At 45.3% G+C, this 14,754-nt stretch overlaps 1 protein-coding gene across 12 annotated transcripts in view; it reads right to left on the bottom strand.

Moving 5' to 3' along the window:
• CFLAR (CASP8 and FADD like apoptosis regulator) overlaps positions 1–14,566 on the bottom strand; it is a 59,546-nt gene extending 44,980 nt beyond the window's left edge. The window contains exons 1-2 of one of the 12 annotated variants that reach the window (XM_053596635.1): positions 14,271–14,562; positions 10,259–10,304 (exon numbers count right to left, since the gene is read on the bottom strand). The gene's annotated coding sequence lies outside the window, so the exon portion shown is untranslated. The other 11 variants (XM_053596636.1, XM_053596634.1, XM_053596641.1 and 8 more) reach the window with 11 other exon arrangements.
• Between the last annotated feature and the right edge of the window lie 188 nt (positions 14,567–14,754).

Here is a 14,754-nt window from a genome sequence, read left to right as displayed (position 1 = left end):
ACACAAGAGTAAGAAATAAGATATTATACAAATTCCCCAGACATATTTGGAAAAGAACCAAACAGAACTACTAGAAATGAAATGTTAAATTCCCCATTTTTTAAAAACACTCATCTAACTTTTGTCATTTGTAATTATCAACAATATGACAATACCACCGAGAGTTAACAAAATTATATAATCGTTCTAAAAAACATTATCTGCTCAGTTCATTCCCTCCAACTGTTAGGCCCATAATTGCTTTCTGCCAGTCACGCACACTCAGCGAGCACACTGGCACGCCATCTTCCCTCTATGCTAACAGGGTATCATTTGGCAGCAAAACCCAAATTACTCAGTGGTAGCATCTGGCACACTGAAAGCAAATATCAAAAGGAAATGACAGATCACTGTGCAGAGCCAGGGCCACTCAAGGCAGGCAGGACCCTGGAGTACAGGCAACGGGCACTTGAGAAAGGACAGTATACAAGGCTGAAGTTCAAACAATCACCACCTTGCTGAGATTTCTTTTAAGCCCAAGCCACGAAATTGAAATAAAAATTACTCTGAGACTAGGGAAGCTGATGAGGTCTTCAAAGACCTCACCTTCCTAATGCCACGACCCTTTAATACAGTTCCTGTGGGTCGCGACTCACAGGTTGAGAACTGCTGTCATAGACTAACTGAAAAACCACCCAGTAAGACCACTTTTCACCACCCTGAGCATATGAGACTCCAGGGAAAAATTTGTGCTGGAGGTAAACTCAGGCTTAAAAATTACTATGTTTAAAAATAAAAATCACCATAACAGTAAACGAAACAAGTAGAATTCACATCCTAAGAACTTACATCTGGAAGAGTTAAAATAAGTATTTTAAAATTACTTTAAGGAGATAAGAGAATTTTCTGCAATATGATAGGCTAGATCAATGGTACTTGATTAATCAAGGATGATTTTTTTTCTTTTTTTGAGACAAGAGTCTCATTTTGTCACCCTCGGTAGAGTGCTGTGGCTTCATAGCTCACAGCAACCTTAAACTCTTGAGCTCAAGCAATGCTCTTGTCTTGCCTCCTGAGTAGCCCACCACAACACTGACTATTTTTAGAGATGTGGCCTCACTCTTGCCCAAGCTGGTCTAGCTCCTGAACTTCAGCAATCCACCCACCTCAGCAGCCCAGAGTGCTAGGATTAGGGCAAGAGCCACCTCACTGGCCAATCAGGGATGATTTTACCCCAAGGTGGACATTTGACAATGTCTGGAAACATGGTGGGCCATCATAACCAGGTGGTGCTATTGGAATCTAGTGGATAAAGACCAGGGATGCTGCTAAACTTTCAACAGTGCACATTATCCCAAAACAAAGAGTTATCCAGCCCCAAAGGGCCACAGTGCTGAGACTGAGAAACCTCGTACTAGATAATCTGAGAAAACTCTGGCTTCAACGTACGTAGAGAAGTTGAATAGAACAGAAAACACAGCTGAGATGTAAGAAAGAAAGAAAAATTATAGGGGATCAAAAAGAAAAAAGGGCTAAAAACCACGGTGGTAGATGTTTAAGATTTACTGTATACAACAGCATTATAACAGGTAACATGTAGGAATAATTCTAATAAGATATGCAAGACTTCATGAAAAAAATCCATAAATTATTGAAAAAAACATTAATAAAGACCTAGCTAAGGAGAGAGCTACATTTTCTTCATGAATGAGGAGATTTGATATAATAAAAATGTAAGTTCTCTAAAAGGATGATTTATAGATTAAAAGCCAGGGGTGATTTATAAAGAGTTAAATAGTAATGGCTCGGCGCCTATCCTCAGTTGTTAGGGCACCAGCCACAGACACCAAAGCAGGCGGGTTTGAACCCAGCCCAGGCCTGCTAAACAATAATGACAACTGCAACAAAAATAGCTGGGCATTGTGGCAGGCGCCTGTAGTCCCAGCTACTTGGGAGGCTGAGGCAAGAGAATCGCTTAAGAATCTATGAGAATATTATTATACCTCCAGTTACAAATATTTAAGACATAAAAAACATTCGCTGTGGGATGAAAGGAATGTGACTAGATAAGAACACAAAGGGAAGGCTGGCCATGGTGGCTCACGCCTGTAATCCCAGCACTTAGAAGGCCGAGGCAAGTGGATTGCCTGAGCTCAGGAGTTCAAGACCAGCCTGAGCCAGAGCAAGACCTCATCTCTAAAAACAGCCGGACGTTGTCACAGGCACCTGTAGTCCCTCCTACTTGGGAGGCTGAGGCAAGAGAATTGCTTGAGCCCAAGAGTTTGAGGTTGCTGTGAGCTATGACACCATGGCACTCTACCAAGGGTGACAAAATGAAACTATCTAAAAAAAAAAAAAGAAAAGAAAAAGGGCGGCACCTATGGCTCAGCAGGTAGGGCTCCGGCCCCATATGCCAAGGGTGGTAGGTTTGAACCCAGCCCTGGCAAAACTGCAACAACGAAATAAAAATAGCCAGGCATTATGGCAGGCGCCTGTAGTCCCAGCTACTTGGGAGGCTGAGGCAACAGAATCACCTAAGCCCAGGAGTTGGAGGTTGCTGTCAGCTGTGACACCATGGCACTCTACCAAGGGCGATAAAATGAGACTCTGTCTCTTAAAAAAAAAACAAAACATAGAGGGAAAATGACTAAATTTGTAGTATTTTGCTTCATAAGCTGGGTGACAGGTATACAGACACTAAAACAGATGTGGACCACAGACCACAGTATAATAAAATTAGGAAACAAAAATAGCCAAAAAGAAACCTCACAGGTTTGGAAGGAACTGAAAAACTAGTTTCAGCCTCTTCTGCACTCAGCCTCTGTTGTACTATACAAAACACAGATACCAAAGGAAAAAAACAGCTCATGCCATAGTGAGCTACCTCACGGCATTTAAAATGCTTTTACTTCTTTGGTGTACATGTAAACAAACATTAGAACAAGAAAGCCTAAAGCCTTCTCAAAGTTATCCTCGAAAAGACTAGGTCAGATTTTATTTAACAAGGTTCAAAAGATAGGTATGGGAGCAGTGCTGGCTGCAGAATGAGTTCTTTAGCACTCCCTAAAAAGACCTGTGCCCTTCAGTTACCAACCCCATCCAGCCTGAGCTGTCTGATTTAACACTCCACGCACCTCTTCTGAAGAGTTACTTACCTTTACCTTACTCGGGTGCAAAGAGGCTAATCAAGCCCAATTCTTTTTATTCTCTGCTTTCAAATACTCACTCCTCCTGATAGATCAGTAATAATCCTCGAGCTTCATTTCACCTCCTATTTTTTTTTTGAGGCAGAGTCTCACTGTGTCCCTCAGTAGAGTGCGGTGGCATCACAGCTCATAGCAACCTAAAACTCTTGGGCTTAAGTGATTCTCTTGCCTCAGCCTCCCAAGTAGCTGGGACTACAGGTGCCCACCACAATACCCGGCCATTTTTTGGTTGCAGATGTCATTGTTGTTTAACTGGCCCTGGCTGGGTTCAAACCCACCAGTCTTGGTTCATGTGGCTGGCATCATAGCCACTGTGCTATGTGGGTGGTCAGTCACTTCCTATGGTTTTAAACCTATTGCTTTACTTAGCCAGACAAAATTAGCATCTGTGTATGTTTCTAGAATTTTAAAGGAATTTCCCATTTCTTAAATCCATTCAGAGGCATATTATAATATAATATAATTTAGTGGCTGTGTCTCCCCCTCTTTTCCACACCCACATAAAATCCCCACCTTGGTACAAACTGTTCCTGATCTTCATAAACAGAAAAACTAAAACCTAAGACCAAATTCAGTTCCACTTCTCTGGTAAAAGTCATGAGACCACTCATCAATGGTGAGTCACCAGAGTGAAGTTCTACAATACTGACTAATAGAAGGAGATCAGGTTCTAGAAAGAGAAACTCCAGGCATTTTCAGTAGAAATACCCTCAATACTGACACCTGCAAAACTGCTGGAAGGAGTAGAGGAAAGGGCTCTAGGCTGGGCTTCTAGCAAAGATCCCTGGGGCTCCCAGAATGACCCTGCCTCAGTCAGAGCAGAGGGGAATCAGGAGGCAGCCTGAGCTCAAAAACCCTCTGCCTTAGCAGAGACACAGCCATAGGGGTGGACCCACCCCATCACACCTCCTTCCAAATCCCCACATCAACACCACCCTGTTAGCTGGCAGAGAAACAAAGAAAAGCAGCAAAGTCCTGGCCTCTGCCCACTTCTGTTCACAAATCTTGCCTGAACGTACCGAACTGGCAGAACTTCATTCACAGGCTAGCTGTAAAAGAGGCTAGGGAGGCGCGCCCGTAGCTCAGTGGTTAGGATGCCGACCACACGCACCAGGGCTGGTGGATTCAAAACTGGCCTGGGCCTGCTAAACAACAACAACAAAAATAGCCAGGCGTTGTGGTGGGCACCTGTAGTCCCAGCTAGTAAGGAGACTGAAGCAAGAGAATCGGCTTGAGCCGAAGAGTTTGAAGTTGCTGTGAGCTGTGACTCTACCCAGGGCGACAAAGTGAGATTCTTCTGTCTCAATTTAAAAAAAAAAAAGAAGAAAAAAAAAAAAAAGAGCCTAGGGAATGCAGCTTGTAGCCTTCTGCCCTCCAGCAGAGGTGAAAATGGATCCTAAGCACCAGCTGACCCAGGCCACGACAGGATACTCCATGAGGTCATTTATTTCTTCTCTGTGATTAAATCCTCTACACAGACCAAGTGCCTGACTCAGAGTTAGCAAATATTTGTTGAGTAAACAAACACAAGATGTTATTGGGTAATGACCTCACTTCTTTTCTCTCCAGATAGAACCTGGGACCTGGAACACCCAGCAGCCTCTGTCTGACCAGCACCCCTCAATTCTCCCACCTGTTTTGCCTCCTGACTACCAGACCTGCAAAACCTTGGGTGACCAACTGGTCCTGCTTTGCCCAGGACTTGCAGTTTTAACACTAAAAGTCCTGAGTCCCAGGAAATGCCTAGCACCCCAGCCTTCGATAGAGAGCCTCCTCCACTCCTCCACCTAGCGTAGCAAGCAGTTCTGAAGGTGGAGGAAAGGATCACACAACACTCAAATTGACACCCCCACACCCTGTGTGGTTTCCGACCTCCCTTGGGTTTTGTCTGCTTGGCAGTTTCACTTACGGGACCCTGGTCAGCTCCTTTTCTACCCCCAGCCCAGCCCCCTTCGGGAAAACCTCGACCTTCATTGCTTTCTTCCATCCTCGCGCTGTCCACTGGTGCCATTTATTAGTGTGAGCACCCACGACCTTTCACCTGTTCACTGCCCCAGCCAGCACCTCCTGCCCTCAGCCTGCCCAGAGCCAGCCATGCGCCCTCCTGCCTCCACAGAGCCCTTGCTCTTTTGTCAACCCCTCTCCACTCCAGGGACTCTCTTCAGCTCATCTCCTCCACCTATAAGGATATATAAAACCAAAAACCCCCTTATCCATGAGGTCACTTGGACCGGCCATCCTTTCACATTCACAGGAAGCTGGGACTTTGTGAAGGAAGAGTCTGCCCTTCGCTTCAATGTCTTCAACTCCAATCGACTCCTCAACATGCCTGCACTCCCATCGTCCTATACTCGGTGACAGTGCTGAACCATACTGGATCTGAGGCAAAGGAAGCATCAACAATACTGATGCTGTCTTTAAAATTTTAATATTCTGTTCATCACACATTTTTGGCATTTGTGTCAATTTTTTAAAATACTGCATTTAAGGTATTGTTTATCTTGATTACTGAGTTTGTGAGCATCCCCTTAAATGTTGTGCCTCATTCGCCTCGCCCTAGTGACACACGAGTGCCTCACTCATCTTAGCCCTGATGATACTGCTCTTGAGACCTCAGTGACTTCCTGGCTGCCACATCCAAGGGTACTCAGAAGTCCTTTTTATCTGAACCATCTGTCCCATCTAATGCTGCTAATTAACCCCGCCTTGAATTAACCTTCTCCCTTGACTGACCTTTTCTCACTGTATTCTGCCCACTTCCTCTCTAACATTTTTCCTTCCCTCACCACCCTCTTTTTGCACCTGCCCCTTCCATGCTGGTGTCCCTTAGCATCCATCTCTCACCTGGACTCAACCCCCTGGCCTTTCTCTTCCTCTGCCTCTGACCTCACCTTCTCCAAACCTATTTCCTATCAAAATAAACTTTCTGAAGTTCATGCTTGAACCAAGTCACTTTTTTTCTTTGTTGGGGATTCATTGGGGGTGCAAGAAACCAGGTTACACTGATTGCATTTGTTAGGTAAAGTCCCTCTTAACCAAGTCACTTTTCTAATTCAAACCATTCAGTGGTTCCTCATCTCCCATTGCAGGTTCCACTTTTCTTTGCATTCAAGGCTCCTCACAGCTCAGTGCCTGCCCTTATCTCCCATCAATACATATCTGATACATTCAGCTTCAACCGAATCTCAACCAAGAGTTCTTTCCCATGCCCTGTGCCTGTGCCTAAATTTCACTCTTCTACTTACCTGCCTAGCAAAACCCTTCTCAGCTTACAGGACCAATTGAAGCATCTCCTGCTTTTAGTTTTCCTGGAAGATCCCACATAGATCTGGCAGTAACTCCTTCATACCATCATGATACTACATACAAACCTCTATTAAAGCACTTAACACATCTCCCCAGTACCTGGCATTTGCCCTAATAGGTGACAGTAAAATGTAGTTAAAGAAGCTGCTCAAGCTTTCTCACAGTACATCAATGTTGTCTCCAAACTATGTAGTATCCAAAGCACAAGTTTCCTGTAATCAATAGCACAGCAACCAGCATGACCAGTTATGCTCTCAGAACACGTACTTAACATTCCATACTTTGTACTGCTTTCCTAGCTTAAGGTCATGGTGCGGCATGAAAGCAAGGTCATATACCAGAAGCCACAGTATGAAAGTAAATGTGATTTCTCAGCAGCCCCTCAAAACTGGACAGAGAGAGAGAGAAACCTATCTTGCCAGCTGCAGAAAGCAGCATGTGAACCTGGAACTCTCAGGTGTCTGAGAAAGCCAAGTAGAGATATGAATATGAAGTACCTGAAAGTGTCACCCAGAAGCTTCTAAAAGGATAAAGATGATGTTGCACAATTCTGGGTAAAATAGAATGTGGTGGCAGAGCATGGGGACTCAGGCCTGTAATCCTAGCACTCTGGGAGGCCACGGCAGGTGGATTGCCTGAGCAAAGTGAGACCCAGTCTCTATGAAAAATAGAAAAACTAGTGAGGCATTGCGGTGGATTACAGCCTTTAAATATTTAAAATGAAGATGTGTAATAATAAATGACCATGTGGCTGCAGATGAACCGGGAAGGTCAGTGGAGATAATGTTAGGTTGGGACTTGTGGAAGCTTCCCTGAGAATCACGAACAGTCTGTCCTGTTTTAATCCATTTTGGGCTGCTATAACAAAACACCACAGACTAGGTAATTTACAAAGACATGTACTTCTCACAGGTTTGGAGGCTGAGAAGTCATCTCCTCCCGCTTTGTAGCACCGTTTGGACTCCCTTCTAGCATTTATCTTATTCTTGTATGTATCAACTATACGTATGATGGTATTCAACTATCACAGAGGTCTGTGAAGAGACACGGGCTCTTACTCATCTTCATTAGGCTGTGGTAGGATCTAATCAGACTTGCCAAGCTCAGTCCTGTCGGGTCTTGAACAGACTGGCTGTCAATGCACATTTACAGCAGGTAAGCACATAATACCTACTCATCCTTCTGTAACTTACAATGAAGCAAGATGGTGCTGGTGCTTTATTAAGATATCATACTTAGAGCCTTGCTGTTCCTGGACCCAGAGACAGAGCTTGTGAAATAAGCTTCTGCAAGCTTTGATGGCAAAGGTGTTGTTTTGGGATGACTTACAATGTGATTCTAAGAAGCTGGGCAAGCCCCCATGCAAAACTTCGTGGGAGCTGGCAGGACCTCACCTTGAAGAGGGAGAATACAACATCTCCAGCCAAATATCCCCTGGCCCTAGCAAAAAGTACAAGCCCCAGTACCTTTTGCTAAAAATGTATCTTTTGCATTTATCACAATAAACTGTAATTCCTCAACCTCTTTAAAATTTGTGCCATAGTATTCATCTTTGCCAGACCTCCACCCACTCCGCTGTGCACAGTACACATATAGATCTCCGAGGGTGGACTCAAACATGTCTAAAAGTTAAAGTTTTTTTTTCCCAAATAGGACAGCCTTCTAATGTCTTGTATAGAATCATCTTCCATGAGTTGCTGCTGTATTCATTCCCTCTACTGAGGAAAAACCACAAGACAATGCAAGACATTTGCTGCATTCATTAATTTATTATCAGACTTCAATTTCCTTGGAAGAAAAATTAGCAACAGATGGGTGGCCCCTGTGGCTCAGTGGGTAGAGCGCCGGCCGCATATACCGAGGGTGGCAGGTTTGAACCCAGCCCCGGCTAAATTGCAACAAAAAAATAGCTGGGTAGGCTTGGCGCCTGTGGCTCAAGTGGCTAAGGCGCCAGCCACATACACCTGAGCTGGCGGGTTCGAATCCAGCCCAGGCCTGCCAAAACAATAATGATGGCTGCAACCAAAAAATAGCCGGGCGTTGTGGCAGGTGCCTGTAGTCCCAGCTACTTGAGAGGCTGAGGCAAGAGAATCACTTGAGCCCAGGAGTTGGAGGTTGCTGTGAGCTGTGATGCCATAGCGCTCTACCCAGGGCGACAGCTTGAGGCTCTGTCTCAAAAAAAAAAAAAAAAAAATAGCCAGGCGTTGTGGTGGGCACCTGTAGTCCCAGCTACTCAGGAGGCTGAGGCAAGAGAATCGCCTAAGCCCAGGAGTTGGAGGTTGCTGTGAGCTGTGAAGCCATAGCACTCTACCAAGGGCAATAAAGTGAGACTCTTGTCTCAAAAAAAGAAAGAAAGAAAATTTAGCAACAGGTGAAACTGCCTGAGTTTAAGCAAGATTTCAAATTTTACTGCTTCAGCAAAGCTTGAGTTCAGAGACCAGATCCCAATCCCAAGAAGCCAGAAGAAGAGCTGTGGCTCAGCCTCACTTCTTTTTAGGTATGTAAACATCACCTTAAAGGTATCGAATGTCATCTTTAGATGAATTAGATGTATATCCTCATGCCAGAGCAATCTGGAAAATATGTATTCCTCCTCAAGGTCTTTATTAAAGGAATAAAAAGTGGCTCAAGTAACAATCCTATTTAGCATAATATCAAGTATCCTGCACTAAAATAAAATACAGCAGACATTCTCTAAAGCTCATATAGACAAGATTAGCTTGAAATCTTTTTTTTTTTGAGACAGGGCCTCAAGTTGTCACCCTGGGTAGAGTGCTGTAGGGTCACAGCTCACAGCAACCTCCAACTCCTAGGCTCAAGTGAGTCTCCTGCCTCTGCCTTCCAAGTAGCTGGGACTACAGGCACCCGCCACAACGCCTGGCTATTTTTTGGTTGCAGCCGTCATTGTTGTTTGGCGGGCCCAGGCTGGATTCGAACCCACCAGCTCAGGTGTATGTGGCTGGCACCTTAGCCGCTTGAGCCACAGGAGCTGAGCCTAGCTTGAATTTTTAATTCAAAAAAATTAAACATGGTGGATATATCTGCTCAGTTTATACAATGGATTCTCCATTGTAACTGAAGAGCCAAGGAGACAGCTCTGTTCAAAATCCCTTTTACACAGCATTCTTTTTTCTAATTATAAAAAGCACTACCTGCTTGCTATAGGAAAATCCAGAAAATGGCAAAAAGTAGAGAAGAAAATAAAAATTCTGCATTTGCTTCAGTCTTATCATCATCCCAGGTATTTTTTACCTGTTCCTAGGTTTCTGATTGCTTGCCAGTTTCCTTGACATTCCTGGTGATGACCTCCATAAAAGGGATAGATTCATACTACAGTTTGGCTGAATGTCAGCCTTTTTGAAAGATAAAGCAGACAACTGATGCTCTGGGGGTACAGCTTTTTGCTCTCAATAATTTCCCTAAGCCACCACACATTTCATAGTATTAATAGCCCAGCCTGTAAACCTGGAACACAGCCTTATTTATTTGCCAGATCAAAATAACCCAGACATGGGTTACAGTAGAACACAAGTCAAGTATAACTTTTGAACTCTGGGGTTTCAATAATATGGCCAAGGTTTTGAGCATAACTTTTGCTGCTGCTTCTATATTTCCAACTAGAAAGGAGCTCCATAGAAAAGGGAGATCTTCTATGTGCTCTCATTCCATAGCATCAGCAGATGCTCAGTAAATGCTAAAGGAATTAATTTTTCCATTCAACTCTGAATCAAATTTCAGTCATCATTTCAGGCAGTCTGTTCACTTACCAGATAGTTAATAAGAAATGAGTCCATGCCTCCTCTGTAAACAAAGCTGCAAGTAAAAAACAGAAATAAAAAGCCAGATATATAAGCCAAAAGGAAGATCCAAAAGAAGGTCAAGGAAAAAAAGTTTAAGAATTTCACAAGTTGGCTGGTTGCAATAGTAGACAAGGAAGCTTTTGTTCCCCTTTGTAAAGTCAGATGATGGAAGGAAGTTATTACCCTGGGAAATATTTTAAACCTTGGAGCAAGTAGCTACAAGAGGATTTTTCAATGAACTTGAAAAACTGAGGTATAGGTGATACGGACTCATTTCTCAACTGAAGAGTTAGTTTATTGCAGAAGACACAAATCATCTTGAATATGCAGAGAAAAGTGGCATCACATTGGTGGATCTTAGTTCTATTATAATAAGTACTGAGTTACCAAAGATGACAACTCAGTACACAGCAAAGAAGCTATTTGTTTATTTTACTCAAAAACTTAAATGGGCTAATAAAGACAAAATGGGGCACCTATCTATATGTCTCAGTGGTTAGAGAGTCAGCCCTGTGTACCAGGGGTGGTGGATTCAAACCTGGCCTGGGCCTGTTTAACAAAAAAAAAAAAAAAAGACAAAATGGTTAGAAGTGGACATCATCAAAGGAATGAATATAAACACAAAGCTGGGAGAGGTGGCATCATCTTACAGAACCGGCTATTCAGGAGACTGAAGTGGGAGGATAGCTTAAGCCCAGGAATTGGAGACCAGTTTAGGCAACAGAGCAAGAACCCTGCCTTAAAACAAACAAACAAACAAAACAAAAAAAACCCTGGGCTTCCTTCTCAGTGGACCTTGTCTATACTGCCTTAACTCCAAGTTTGCTGGGTCTCTAGGAATGAAGTTTAGATCATTCCTGTATCCTCAGGAACCAGAACTCAGAGCTCAATAAATGTTGGAAGGATTATACTGAATTAAAGGCAAGAAGGCATTTGAGTCCACAAACTCGAGTTTAATTAGCCCTTGGGACTCTAACAAGGAAGAAATAATCAGACTTAAAGGGCGCCCCCATCTCCAAACGGAGTCCATTCCACGGCTGAGCCACAAGCCTCAGTGTTGAGAGTCCTCAAAAGGTTCCAGAAAGAAGCCAAGGGCCGAAAACTAAGAGACTCAGTCCTTTTCTGCGGGGATAAGAGTATAGTGCCCCGACGTCCCCAGAGCCCAGACTACACCATCCCGGGGGTGGGGAGCGGGAGAAGCCGGATGGGCAAAGTTCTCGGTGTACTCACGCCCTGGCCGCCGCTGGCTCTTCCCTAGCCCGAAACGTTCAGACCTGCCACCGCGGAAAACCAAGTGGAAATGCTTCCGACGGGATGAGGAACTGGGGGGCAGCGTCACACGCACGAAAAGCTGCCCTCCGCGGCCAGCGTCCGGGAACTGACTGTAGAGGCTCTTCGCGCCTCCTCCACGCTGTCCACCGTGTGACAGCGCCGCCCACGACATCCTCTCAGCGCGGTATTAACTCACATATGGCTAGGCGCGTGTCTCTACAGGTGACAAAATTCCCTTGTGTGGCCAAAGGGAACCCGCAGCGCTGACAGAAGTTAACGTGTGCGCGCCACTGCGGCGTCCAGCCACCTACTGGGAGGGGCAGTAAGACCCCGGGGATGCCTAGGGCCAGACACTTCTCGTCCTAGAGGCTCCTAGACAGGCTGGTAAAACTGCCTACAACTTCCCCTACTTCCAGTCGCGCTAGAGTCCAGGGGAAAGCACATGGCGCCCCTGGGAGACATGAAGGTGGATTTGCCTTGGAAATAGGTTTAAGGGAGTAAGTAACACAAAGTTAAAGAAAGTGCAATTGTCAGTTACAAATAAATTAAAACATGAAGTCGCTAGGAAAAGCCATTTTAACTAGGACATTCGACCCCAAATCTGTAAGTAAAACAATGTTAAAAAAAAATTCTATACAGCAAGCATTCAAAGTTCTCTTTCAACCCTTTTTTCCCTCAAGCTTTTTGGTTGTGTTTTGTTGTTGTTGTTTGTTTGTTTTTTGAGACAAGATTCTCATTCTGTTCCCCCAGGCTAGAGTGCCATGGTGTCAGCCCAGCTCACAGCAAACTCAAAAACTCCTGGGCCCCCAGTGAGCTTGAATCAGCCTACAGAGTAGCTGGGACGTCACAACGCTTGGCTAATTTTTCCATTTTCAGTTGAGATGTGTCTTGCTCTTGCTCAGGCTAATTTCCAACTCGTGAGCTCAACAGATACACCAGCCTCAGCCTCCCAGAGTGCTAGGATTACAGGCGTGGGCCACCTCGCCCAGCCTGATCCAAGTTCTTTGTTCAATGAAACTCTTGTGTAAGATTATCTAGAGAAACCACCCAAAGGAAAAATACCTAAAGTTCTGTTTCTCTTATCTGAAACCTTTCCTCTAAAGCAGGCCAGCGCCCGGTTTTAGTTCTAGATTATCAGTTTGTACAAGTCCAAAAGCTTTTACATACACTATCCACCATTGGCTTCACCCTCTGTTGCCTCAGAACAAATTTAAAAAGTCAGCCAATTAAAATCTTTAAAAGAGCTTGGTCGTCCTCTAACTTACTTCCTGCTCCCTAGGGCCAAAAACTTCCCCTCTGTTTCAATGGCCTTTGTTATTCCACTGTTAATAACACTAAAAATATCAGCCCTTCCTTCCAAGTCAGGAAGGATACACTCCAGCAAGAACATTCCACTGTCTTTCTCCAGGAAAGGAAAAGAAAACAGATTCATATCAAGGTTTAAAAAACTTACTCAAGCATTTCCAACTTTTCCAAGGTAGGCTATCCTATCGGTAGGCTATCCTATCGGTATCCTATCCTCTTTCCTAGGGAAAAACGACAAAAGGGGTGCTCTGCCTTGGGGTTGCCTGGAGCAACTGCCCCACCAGGAAGGAAAGAAAAGGGAGGGCTCCATCTTAGAGGGGCCTTGCAGAAATCCTCCATAACTGGCTGCCACCTGGGAGAAGGAGGAAGCCCCCAGGGTAGGCAGCTGGAGCACAATAGAATTTGTAAAGTGACTTAATTATCGCGTCTTAACTGCCCATGGAAGTGGTTCTGATAAGGTCTCCACCTAGAGCAGGGACCCAGTCAGACAGTATAAAAGAGAACCCCAGACTGTACTAGAGCTTTTTGTCACAATGGGATTTCCCTCTGGTCTGTGACCAACGTATCTTATTCGGTAAACCTATCTTTCTCTTCCTCAATAAACTTGGTTTCACGCTTGCCTTGCTTTTGGTGGGTCTGCTCACTCTTTGGCCACGAGCACACAAGGGAGGACCAGACAACTGCCTGAACGGCGACACGTGGAATTTGCCGATATATGTATACATTAAACTGCTTTGGGAAATAACAACTGCCCTACTTCCATCACCAGGATATTGCGAAAGAGTAAAAACTCCCGTCCGGCCAGTTGTTCCAGCCGAGTCAAGGCCTGAACGCTCAAACAGTCCACCTAAAAAAGTCTTATCTTCCATTAACTGATCAAAAGGAGAATTGCCCAATCTTTTCAACAGCAGTTTACCCCAGGAATTGAGCAACTCTCAACATCATCTTTAGAAACGTTTGTACGACACAGGGGACCCCACACCAAAGCTCACAGCCAGTTTCTCTGCCAGGGGCTGCACGGTGGCCAGTGTTAACCAAGGTTACTTCCCCGTCGGTCCAGTCGGTAGGGCCACCGGGACCCCAGTAGCCTAGGACCGCCACGCCGGGAATCCAAGACAGAGAGCGGGGAGAAGGGGGTGAGAAGAGGAGAACCCGGGAGAAAGTGGAGGAGGGGGCGGGGGCTTCCAGCCAATGCCAGCGGGGCAAACTGGAAATTAACAAAGCTCCGGAACTGGGTCACCTGGAGAAGGCCCACCCCCGCTGGGCCCCTGCCCCGCACCCCCGCCCGGGGCTAGTTCTCGCGCGCAGGTCTGTGAGGGGCCTGCGGCGACACTGACGCCAAAACGCCGCGTCGGGTCTTGGGTCAAGGCTGGTCTCCTGGGCTGCAGAGCGGGGCACGTACCGTTGTCTTGCACCCTGTGCCTGGACTGTCCTCCGGCTCCCTTTAGCCTTCGCTACCCTGGACAAAGAAACCGAAAGCCTGGGAGCCGACGTGGCTTCCTGAGAATCACTCTCCGTGGCGTGTCCCTGCCCACTCTCCCTCTGCTGGCGTCAAGACTTTTAAAACTTTAACCCTACAAAAGTCTAATACCCTACACTCGCTGCGATACGGTCGGAGACCCCACTCGGCAGATCCCTCCTCCGAGTTGAAACATTCTCCGGGTAGACTGCTAGCTCGCTATTTCCTGCTCAGGGCTTTTGTATTTCCGTATGGTTTGAACCCAGCGTTCCGGGTGGTATTATGAACACTGCTAGTTTTTACTACCGATGGTGTGGAAAATAAATTGCAAGAGTGAACGGGCTTTCTGTTTTGATCTATCGATTCCTAAATACTTCTGTGTTTTTTTTTTTTTTTTGGTTTTTGGCCGGGGCTAGGTTTGAACCTA

Source organism: Nycticebus coucang, chromosome 7, assembly GCF_027406575.1.
Source record: "Nycticebus coucang isolate mNycCou1 chromosome 7, mNycCou1.pri, whole genome shotgun sequence".
Lineage (NCBI taxonomy): Eukaryota > Metazoa > Chordata > Mammalia > Primates > Lorisidae > Nycticebus > Nycticebus coucang.
This window is presented reverse-complemented; position numbering and strand designations above follow the sequence as displayed.